This window comes from Coloeus monedula (genome assembly GCF_965178545.1).
Source record: "Coloeus monedula genome assembly, chromosome: 1".
Taxonomy (NCBI): domain Eukaryota; kingdom Metazoa; phylum Chordata; class Aves; order Passeriformes; family Corvidae; genus Coloeus; species Coloeus monedula.
In genome coordinates this window covers 78,829,022-78,841,472 of record NC_138781.1, presented here as the reverse complement: position 1 = coordinate 78,841,472, position 12,451 = coordinate 78,829,022, and positions in this window count along the sequence as shown.

The following is a 12,451-nucleotide window of genomic DNA, read 5'->3' as shown; positions in this document are numbered from 1 at the left end:
TTTTCTTTCACCATGTTGAAGAGAAAACAAAACAGACGAGAGGAAAATGGAGCTGCAATTAGCTATGAAAGGCAGCCAATAGCGTTTTGTAAATCCCTTGAAGGCTCTGATTATTAAGGTATTGTCAACACTGATTCTTCACTGTCTGAAAGAGGTGTATATAATTCAGAATAATAAACCAAAAAGAAAAAAGTAACTCTCTGTATTGTCCTTAGATGTAGTCAGTCTAAAGAAAGCCTAAGAAAGAATTAAACTGGTAAAGCTTTGAAGAACTTAGTCTAATTATGATTAATTAATTTGTTGTTGAGTGAGGGATGATTTTAAAATATCATTCTCCCGCCATAATAATGGAAAGGCATTAGTTCTCTTTCAATGTTAATCTGAAAATTATCAAAGAAAAACACAGTTGTTTCAAATGTTCTATAAAAGTGGGTATTTTCTGAATACTGGTGCCTTAGCAGTTTGACCGGAGAGCTAAGGAAACAGGGTTCTTAGCCTGAAAGTATTTGATAATAGTTGTAGAATTGGTTTTGCATAAACAATTGTGGAGGAATAGATTTTTTTTTTGTTTGTTTTATTCTTGAAATAAGGCAAATTAATGAAAGTTTCTAAATACTTTTTATTTAAGTCCATTCTGTGATTTTTATTAAAAAATAAAAGAAAAAAGTAAAGGGCTAATCATTGTTTGTTACTGGTTTTCTTTCATTTGGTCCCAAAGGGCAATTTAATATATATACAGTGATAGAGGAAGCTTAAAACTGTGTTCCATAACATTGGTACATCCATGAGCAATCCTTTCCAAGTAAATAAATACAAGGTACTGTTACTATTTTCACCCCAAGGAGATGTTCTCCAGTGTAGTTCTGCCTGTGCTGTCAGTTCTGCATGAAATAGCTGAGATGCTTTATGCCCCTGTTCTAGTAGGCTGTGCTTTCCCACTTTATATGATTCTGCACAGCCTGCTCTGAAAGAACCTGCTTGAGCAGGAAAGTTAGGATATCCTTCAGAGGTTCCTTTCAACCTCAACCATACTCTGATTATCTTCCTAGTGTCTGGAAATGCACCATCTGGAGCTTTCTAGAGCCAAGCTATGCTTTTATGAGGTTAAGTGAGCTGAAACATCCCTTTGTTACTCATGAGCTAGTTGCTGTCATAAGTAGCTCTTCCCACACATAGACCCATTTTCTCCAAGTATTTTTATAATCAGAACTCTGGATAGTTCCAAACTAGTAGTTTCTATGTCACGATTTTAACATACTGCTAAATTCAATTATTGGGTGCTATAATAGTAAAATTAATATAGTTTTGCAATAAACACAGAGAGGTCCAGCTGATGACAGATTGAACTGGAGTCACAGAGATCTTCAAGAGCTTTATCTCAATTTGAAAAATAGTGGAACCTTTAAGGTCTGTGACTCCAGACCAGATTTTGTGGAATGGGATAGAGTATATTCTTGACTAGTGCACACTTCTCAGCTAAGTTTAAAAAAAAAAAAAAAAAAACTTAAGAGGAACCAGGGAACCAGGAACAGACTTTGAAGCTGAGATGGTAACTGTGAGACAAATACTGCTTTGGTTATCCTGGGTTTTCCCTGAAAATTGCACTGAATTAAATGAATATAAGTTAGAACTGGTTTACCACTTTGTTACTAAAATAAGAGCTGAGTTCATTATTTTCTAAAAGTTTAATTCAATGTACAGTACTTGGAAAACCTAGTTATGCATAGTAAAATTTCCATTATCTTAGTTTATTGTGAAAATCATCAACATCCTTCTCAGGTGTGAAGAATATTTTGTGAAGTGTTTTTACTGGGTCCTACAACAGTGAAGCAAAGTTGGTAGAATTTCCTTCCTGGGTGCTAGCAGTTGGGCTTTCATTACTATATGGTGAAAGGCCTCCAGTTCATTAAACAACCCAACAAAGAATCATAATTAACAGTGTCAGAAGAAATTTTTCGGTGTTATTTCATTTTTGGTGTCTTTCAAAGATTTTTTTTCCTAAAACAAATGAAAAAGGAATTTCTGCAAAGATGATTTTTTTTTTTTTCAGGAAAGGAATTGGTATTATATCCTGTATATTTTATAAGTTTTGCCTGCAGGAACTCTAATGAATAATGACAATGTAGTTGTCATGTTATCTGTTTCCACTGGCAAATTTTAAGAAAAATGTACATATTATCTTACTCTGTATTGTCACTCTGAGTCTTTGCAGCTATTTTTTTTTAGAGTTGAAGGAAACTATCCAAAGATAGTTTTTTGGGTGGGCTTTTTGGGGGAGAAGGAATACTTTTTTTAATAGAGTAGTTCATCACAGTATATATTTTAGCTAAACATTTAAAATTCTGAGTCTAATTTTTATAACCTGTTCATTTCAAACAAATGGATTTTAAGTGAAACAGCAGGGGCCAGCTAATGCAAGAAACATGAGGTTGCTGGCCTTTGCTCAGTAGTAATAACACAGAAATTGCAATCCAATTCCCAACTTTGTATTTTACTTGTGCCCCCATGCAGATTAACTGGAGAAGAGATTTGAAACTGCACTGTAGTCTGTCATGAGAAAGTGAAAGGTCAGGCAAGCAGTTTTGAAATGTGTAGAAGGAAGGAGCAAGCTATGAATTAAATATTTCTGCAGGAAATTATTAAGTAATTACATAGAAGGAGGAAGAAGAAGAATTATATGGAATTTAATGAATGTGGAAAGAAAAAAAAAAGTCAAAAACTATAAACCCAAATATTTGTACATTAAAATTTTATTAGATTACTGAAGAAGCAGAGGACATCCTATCTGGACCATTCCCTTATGAAGCGCAGCTGACAGGATACATACCATGCTTGCTCCACCATGATTACAACTTAGACTTATTTCTTCCCACTCCTCTCCCTTTTTAAAAATCCTGAATATAATGTACATAGCTAGTATGACATCATTCTAACTAGGGTCACATGAGAAACTTACAAGAAAAAGATAAAATCTGGAGATCTCTGAGGATAACAACTGCAAAAAACTGGTAAAAAACACTAAAAAATCCCTGAAACAGAAACAAATATTCTCCATTTCCTCATTCTCTGGGCTCTGATGTTCAGCTGTTAGTCTGTATAGTACAGCTAGGCTGATAGCTCTCCAGATCAACAAAAGTTGAGGATTTGAGGGACATATTACTTCAGTGCAGATAAAAATGTCAGGAGTTAATTATTTAATTTCTTCTTAGAGAGAGATGGATGACTTCTTTCATTTATATTTTTTGCTCTTAAAAGAAAATTACATGCAGTATTTGGGCCAAGGAGGTAAGGGGAAATTGATCTGAAAGGAACAAATTTCTGTATTGTTTTGTAGGATGAGATAGCTGTCAGAAAATTTGAAAGCCAGTAACTCAGGTGTATTGTTTGCAAAAAAATAGTCCAGGTTACATAATCTACAGATTTATTTGTTTTTTAAAAATGCGTTTTACATATTCGATGTAAAATGAGACATGTCAGGTATGTTATCTTTATAATTTACTCATTGTAAGTGGTGACATACATAGTTATAGTAGGCAAGCACTATATGGAATACCATGCACATATGGAATCTTCACAAAGAGCTCAGGCCCTGAAAGAGTGAATGCAGTATTGATAAGCTTCAGTTACATGTGTACAAGGGTATTCAGTGCCCATGTCACACATTGACATTATCTGAATCATCCAAAGTCGCATTTACGATCATATATATATATATATGTCTAGAGAGCAAATGGAGATAACTCCTTTAAAATATCATGTACCATGGTACAAATATGGTTTAGAAGAGCTATCAGATTTCAGGATGATAAAACAGAGCAATCCTCAAGATTTGTTGGTGTTGCCCAGCATTTTTCTGCATAATAAGAAAATATAAAATTTTAATTTGCTTTTGCATCTCCTAAAAGATGATTATTAAAACACTTGTGAAAATTTTCTTTCTTAAACTAAATCAAGGATTTGCACATTGATCCCTGATATCAATAAAACAGGCTGGTAACAAAAAAAGTCAGAATAAAACTGTTAGGGGAAAAAAAAGACAAAACAACAACAAGAAAAGCTATGTGTTAGTATTTATTTTCATTATAAATATATAAAGCCGAAATTATCCAGGTACATCTTAGGTCACTTTTATTGTATCATAACCTTTATGAATAGCCCTTAATTATATCTTCACATCCAGTTTCCTTCACATGTGGAGCCCTCACCAGTCTACTTAAAGATGGAGATCTCTTAGAGCAGCCAGGTCCCACCCTGATAATTAAGTAAATTAAGCAGGTATCTAGAGTGATGTGAAATTCATCTGTGTCTTGGGAGCCCTCTTAGGAATTGTATTCTCTTCTGTGTATTATTTTCCTGAATACAGAAAGCTTTACTTCTCTGTAGGCTTTTTTTAATAATGTCTGAATAGAAAGTTCACTGTGTCACAAGAGGGAGTTGGGGCACAAGGTTATAAATTCCTAACCATCTGAGCGTTTTGAAAGATACTTGAGTTCCTTAGGCATTCTTGACACACTTATAATATTTTCTGTGTAAAAAGGTGTCTCATTTCGGTCACATTTTCAAATTCTGTATGCTTAGACTGAATACCTTCAGCCACTCCTCCAGCTGCCAATGAAAACTGCTTCCCAACAGCTTTGGAGCTCAGCTAAATTTGTGATACACTGACTTTATTTTCCCATTTTTTTCCAACTACCACTATCTCAAAAAATGCTCCTGCTTTGCAGCCATATTTTTTCCTGCTGACTTTCATTGAACGTTCTCATTTCTTTCCAAAATCTGAATGTAATGCAATGTCCTTTATTTTGTCTCTTCTCTACAGTAAACCTACTACAGTAAACCTCCTTCTTCAACCTACTTTGAATATTCAAATTACAACACATCACCTATCTGTGATAACACACTTAAATCTTGTTGTAGCATAGTTGATTTTTGTTGCTGTTTTTTCTTTTTTTTCTTCTTGAAAAAATTCAAAGCTCAAAGCAGTTTGGGGATGCAAATCCCTGAGGACTTTTTGTTCCTGTCATCACATCATATGATACTGCCCAATGTAACCATTCCAGTAAAGAATCATTCCCCAATATCCAACTACTTAAATTAACTTCCATACCTTGCATTAATGCTGACTACATAATTATTAAGCTTTGTACTTGAAGCATTTTCATTCTTGAATATAAAATATTCTGAAAGAGGAATTAGTGGTATCTTCTTGTCCATTATAAAGGGATTACTCACATGAGATAAGCCTCTCTTCTGAGGATGGCAGTGCTAAATGTACCCTTTGACCCTAGCTACTGAACCGTACTGTCTGGAGTTACGTTGCTATTGAAAACAGGTATACTGACATATTTCTTATCCCTCTCATTCCATAGTCCACTATGATATGATTTAAAACTGATTTTCTGGTTTTCTTTCTCTTTCTAAATTACATGCATAATAGCTACTGGAGCATTTCACATAGCAGTAAACATTGCCTCGTGCAGCTTCAGTGGTTATGATCCCAGGTGACATTATTGCCTCTCATATGTTCCACAAATGGGGAGGTTATCATTTAATTAACCCTGATAATGTCAAAAGGAAATGCATAAATGCCAAGCTATTTCCAACACATTTTTTAATGGATGAACATAGAAGAACTGGTAATACCTTACATTAAGGTGGCACAGACAAAGAAAAAGATAAAAGCAAAAAACCAGAAGAATCCACCAAAACCTTTTTAATGTAGGGTTTTACTGTTATCCTTTCCATTACCATAGCCAGTCATAAAAAGATACATTTTATTCAACAATGCAATGGCTGAGGATTCACAAATTTGGACACTGGAGAAAAAAATAAGCCATAAAAATGTGTGCTTAGAATTTGGTCTCACAGTTATAAAGTAAACTTGTGTTTACTTATTTCAATTTTCAGAGTCAGTCCTGGTTTTGGTTTTCTGGGGTTTTTGTTTTTCTTTTTTTTTGTTGTTGTTTTTTTGTTTGTTTTTGGTTTTTGTTGGGGTCTTTTTGTTTGTTTTTTTGTTGTTTTTTAATTTTTTTATTATTATTATTACTGGTGTTGAACAGCTCCAATATGTCATTTAAAGGACATGTTATAATGCACTATTTGAATGTAGATCTAAAACTAAATGATGGGTGCTACAGAAAATAATTTGTATTAAAAATGTTTGCAAACAGGACATTCTTAGTGTATGCACACCTATATAAAACTCTCTTCATACAGGCATAACAGTTTTTGAATAAGGTCATTACACCTGTATGTTAGATTTCACAGAACTCACCACACCCACTGTTCAGCTTAATTAAATAGTTTAACATCTAGTTATTAATGAGGGTGATAGAGATAGCATTAAAACCTAGAAAGAAACTAACACTCACGACTTCTTCAATGCTTCTTGAAAGCTTGCATTTTTTTGATAGGCTGACAACTATTCAGTGGCATAGTTCCCTACTAGTCTTCAGTAAAAACATGACAAGTTATTATAGTCATTATTACCAAGAGGCACATGCTGTGACATAAGACATTGTTTTAGCTCCACAGATTAACTATATTAAGGGCTTACTTTTTCATGCAATGAAAGTTTACTATAATATTATCTTAAACATAATGAATTATATTTTCTGAAATAAAATAATATTATATACGCAGATACTGTCTGATTCTCTGTAGAAACATATTCTTGTAAGTATTCTTATTAAGAGAACTTAGGTTCATAGTAAGATTTTTAATATTCTCATGGAGTTTTTCAAAACAGTGATCAAAATTAAATAGTCACCTCTGCACTAGGGAGAGTAAATTTAAATGCACTGGAAAGCTGGTTTTACCCCTCTAAGAAAGAAATTTAAAAATCTGTTATGGAATGGCTTTTTTCCTGCCTGAGGCAAACTGAAAAATCTTGATGCCCTACAAAATTAACATTGTCTAAGCATTTTTTATTCCCTTAATACTGAACAGCTCTAAGTGATACTATGTCTGTGTAGGATAGTGGTAGCCCTTCTTTTCCCAGAGAGATTGGTTTAGTCTGAATTGATTTTTATAAATAAAGTGTTTATTCCCCACGTAAGGATAAACAACACGAGTAGCTTCAACATAAGGGAATTTTGTAGCCAACAATTTTGATTTCACTCAGCTTCAATTTCATAGAATTTTAAAAAGATGCCAATGTGAGCCCAAGTGAATAACTCTTTTTTACTATTATTTTAGTAAGCTGTCTCTGTGCGATGGTAGCTCTTTTGAAATATTCATTTGGCATAAAATGTCGTGTTAAAATGTCTATGGATCATTATCAGTTAAATAGGAAAGCTAAAAATAACAATCAGAACATTTGATCTTCCCACAATTCATTTTCTATATGAGTATGTTAGCAAATCTGATTAAAAAGTTTCCAATGCTGAAATTCTACACAGGAATTTTCCACATGCATTCTTGTGAAGATTAGTTTCATGAATGCTGAAAGCAAAATTCCTAGCATAGAGTAAAATTAAGAGCTGTCTCATAATTGCAAACATCACAATTCTGAAACTGCATGATGAATATGATTATAATCTACCTGGGGCATAGAAATATATCACAGGTAATAAATGTCTGATCAAAACATCATCAACATATTTTGTAAGAGGTACCAGTCATACAAACAAATTTTAAAAAATATATTTGAACACCAAAATACTCAGAAAGATGATGTAATATATAATTTGAGAAAGAAAAGGTGGAAAACAGGAAAATAAAAGAAAAAATTATCATATTCTCATTTATTTTAGACACATGTATAAGCATACATGATGTCACTGAGAAGTGATTTTTGAGTGGTATAATGAGAAATCTTTTGTGCAAAATTATCTTTACTTTAGACTGCAAAAGTTAAACTTTATGTTTCTTCTGATATTAAACCCCTCATTTAGGACATGAGTATCCCCTCCTCACCTGATTATACTGTCTTTACCTGAACCCTTTTTTTCTTACAGTAATAGTAATCCTTTACTGAAATATCATTCCAATAAAATATTGCTTTTCTGAAAGTATTGATTTTTAGTTTAATGCCTAAAAATATCCCAAATAAATCTAAAGATGTGGAAAACGTTACTATTCTTGTCTATTTTCATGGTCCTCCTGTTGAAAAACATGCACTGTATTCCTGAAAATATTTCAGGCTTTTGTCGTGCTTTTGCAACATTGCTTTGATCTAAAAGAGGAATAAATATCAGCTTTAAACATGATCACTAGATACACACAATTCTATTTTAACTTTCTTTATCTTGCTGCCTAACTCTAACAAATAGTCCGATGTTCATGCCTATATCTGTGCTCGAGTATCACAGTGTCATTTGTATGCTCATTATAGCTGCCAGAGCAAAAAAGGTGAGAAGTTCAGCCTGCATTTACTTACTTGTAAACTATGAAAGACAATGTTCTCATGTATGTGCCTAAAATTAGGCACTGCCCAGTATGACTTCTGTAAATGTTGGCACTGGCTCGTTTGAGAGGAAGAAGCCAAATTCTCAGGACCTTTCCAAATGAGACCACTGCATTTACACCTGGCCTACATGGTGCGGGTTGTTTGCTTGCTTTTATAAAGCCCTGCCTTTGTACAGCAAATGATCCTGCATGTGCAGACCTGTTCATATCTCCATTATGTGATTAAAGAAAAATATTTATCCGTGGTGAAGCAATTCTCAGAGGGATTATCTCTGTGCTTGTAAGGATGTTCTTTTCCTATCTGCATATACATACTGTCATGAGAACAAAATATATTAGTTACGTGTCCATCAAACATATATTTGGGAAAAAGTCTGTATTTTGTTTCCAATTTATTGATTGAGAAAAATTTAAAAATAAAAGAAAAATTAGTTTTATAATCTAAATAATTTTATGCTTTTGAGTTTGGGAAGGGGGTTTTGGGGTTTTTGTGTGTGTGTGTGTGTGTGTGTGTGTGTGTGAAAATACAGCACATCCTATAATTATCTCTAGTTTTTCATAACAAATCAGAGAATAAAGAGTTAAGATGTGCTGCTGGAGGACTAGAAGTTGAAGTAACCTTTATAATTCTTCATAAATGTCATAAAACAAAGGTCCTTTCACACTGTAATATAAACTTAGCTGTTTTATTCTGCTTAAGGCCCACTGATTTTGAGGTACTATGGCCATTTTATTTTGGTCTTTATTTGCACTGGGGGAAATATTACACAACTTTTTTAAGACTGATCTATATAAAAACGAAGTGTTATGTTTTACAGTTCAAGAGACTTAAGCATACAATTGAGATACACATAAATTTTTTTACATAGTTAAAATACTTCATGTTTATGGCTGTAATCTGATGAAGTAAGGAATGAAAAGCACAGGTTAAGAAACGTGATTAAAATTTTCACTTGCAAGTTATATAGCTCATTGTGAAAGAAATCACCCCACCTATTGTAGTATGGGTAGTCTCATGCTTCTTGAAGAATATACAAAATTAGATGTTACAGACTGACAAAAATGGATAATTAAATGTGAAATACTTATAATATTAGTTTTCAAGGAAAATCTGTCTCTGTGCTTTCATTGCTGGCAGAGTAATAATCAGCTGGATAAGGGACAGAGTCCAAATAGGATCGAGTCCAAGTTGGAATTAAGATATTATGAAGTGAGCAGTAAACATGCATATATTTTTCCTGACTGCCTACATATAAAAAATTTATTATTATCTATTGCTTTGTCACAGTACTATCTGAGTAAACACCTTCTCCTTACTTTTATGGTACTGTAGAATTCAACTAAAATTTGAAATATATTACCTCATTCAATTTCAGTGCTTAATTTTCTAGTATGAAAAATTAAGAGTCACTGGTAGTTCTTGGGTATGCTGGGGTGAGTATCTCAGGAGCTGTTCTGCTGTTCTGCTGCAGTCAGAACTACAAGTTGCAGTCGGCCTAAAGGTCCAGGAGGTAAGAGAGAGAGCTGTTGTTTTACCTTCTTGTTTTTCTCTTACCACTGCAAGACAGGATGGAATAACTGTAGGGGAGTTCCATAAAGCCCAAATATTTTTTCAGCCTATGGGAAAATTGTAATTCTTTTCTTCTATTTTTAACATTTGTGGAGGAGATTCTGCTATTGAATCTAACAGGTCTATGAAAATGACTTTTCAAGGTGTTGTTTTCTTCCCTGCAGGTCATAGCACCAGGCAACTCAGGCCAGCCCTAAGTTATTCAGAAAGATTTGTTGTTTAAATTAAAAGCAGAATCAGACCTGACGACTGTTCATTTAAAACTGCAACAACTTATCAGCTCTTATTGGCAAAAACACCAAAGATTTACAAATTTGCAAAGATAATGGCAAGGAGCCTGAAGTTTAACAAATGCCCGACAGTTTTACTCATGCCTGATTTCTTGAATGTTAGAAACTACTGTCGTGCCAGAAAAGCCTGGGAAAGAAACAGAAGCCAACATCATGGCTTGTTTGCTCTTGCCAGGAACAATTACTGTTATTATTAACTGATACAGCAATCACAAGATACTGATAGTTTAGATTTTAAGGATATGAAACAATTCTTTCAAAATCAGCTACCTAGGAATCTAGTTCCTATTCTTTCTACTTATAACATAGCATTTAAACTCTAAATCGTTAGACGGGGGGAGAGAAAGAATAACACACTAAATAAAAAGCAGAATTAAGAAGGTGTGGGTACAAATACAGGAGTAAATTTCACACAGAAGGACACAGAATGGTAGAAGTTGGAAAGAGCCAGTGGAAGGAGAATCATATGAGGAAAGACTGAGTGAGATGGGACTATTCAGTCTATATAAGACAAGGCTCAGGAAGAATCTTCTTATTGTGCTTGTATATTTGATGGGAAAGAATTAAGAAGATAGCATCAGAATCTTCTCAGTGGTGTTGCATGTCAGGGAAAAGTGGCAATGGAACCAAAAGGAAGGGTAAGGCATTCTGTTTTGATATAAGAAAAAAATATTTGATCAAACACTGGAATAGGTTGCCCAGAGAGGTCCTGAAATCTCTATCCTTGGAAATATTTAATGTTTGATAGACATGGCCCTCTGCAATCTGCTCATGCTGGAGCTGTCCATTCCTGAAGGAATGCAACCCATGCAAAGGACCCATGCTTCAGCAGTTCTTGAGGAACTACAGCCAATGGGAAGGAGTGACATTGGAGATGCTCCCTAAGGATGTTTCCTACAGGAGATGCACATTAAAGCAGGAAAGAGAAAGAGCCAGCAGAACTGGCATATTCCCTGTTCCTCATCTCCCTGCACTGCTGAGGGGAGGGAGGTAGAAGAATTAGGAGTAAAGTTGAGCCTGGAGAGAAGGAAGGATTGGGGGAGGATGGTGTTTTAATTCTGTTTTATTTCAGTTATTTCCCCAATTTGACTGTGTTTTTCTGTGACAGGAATTAGTGAGTGTTCTCCCTGTCATCATCTCAATCCATGTGCTTTTTCACTTTCACCCTGTATTTACACTCCCGGTCCACTTGAGTAAGGAGAGTGACAAAGCAGCTTGCTAGGTACCTGTCAAGCAGACAAGATCAACCTTCCGCATCTGCATCATGTAGTTATTGGCCTTCTTTGCAACAGCATCAGGACTCTCAGATCCTTATCTGGCAAGCTGTTTTCCAGCTGATCATCCCCAGGATATACCAAAACCTGGGTTACTCCTCAGGTGCAGGACTTGGCATTCTTCTTTGTTGGACAAGAATGAGTTCTCTTCAGACCATTTCTCCAACTTTGCCAGATACCTCTGAATAGTAGCAGATCCATCTGATCTATCATCCACTCCTCCTAGTTTTGTATGATCTGCACTCTTGATGAAGTTTTGCTCTGTCCCATTTTCCAGGTCATTATTAAGATGTTTAACAGTATGGCCTTCAGTGATGGCCTCTGAAGCACTCCACTAGAGATGAGCCTCCAGAGAGATGTTTTGTCACTGATCACAGCCCTCTGAGCCCAGCAGTTGAGCCCATTTTCAATCAGCCTCCCTTACCATTTATCTAGAAGTAATTTCATTATTTGTCTATCAGGAAGGTATTGAAGACAGTGTCAACAGTCTTACTGAAGTCAAGATAAACAACATCCACCGCTCTCTCCTCATCCTCTAGTCACCTCATCTTAGACAGATGCCAGGTTAGTCATCCTTTGTTATATTTGATTCGTAGTAACACCCAAAATTTCTCTGAAAGAAGATTTTACATAGGCACATTTTATTCGAAGGAGCAATTAAAGAAAAAAGTTTGAAATCTTAGCAGACCAACTAAAGGCAGGATGAACAGCAAAGGAGAAGGCAAAGGATTAAACCTAAAGGTACAGAGATGCAGGGGGTACTTGTACTAACAGAAGAAGTAACAAGAGAAGACAAGTAATGCTGAAGAGATAGGCCAAAACTATAAATTACTCAAAGATTGAAAACTACAAAATTAAGAGTCTCAAAATGACATATTCTGTGTGGAAACGCTGGTGAGAGTTTGAGA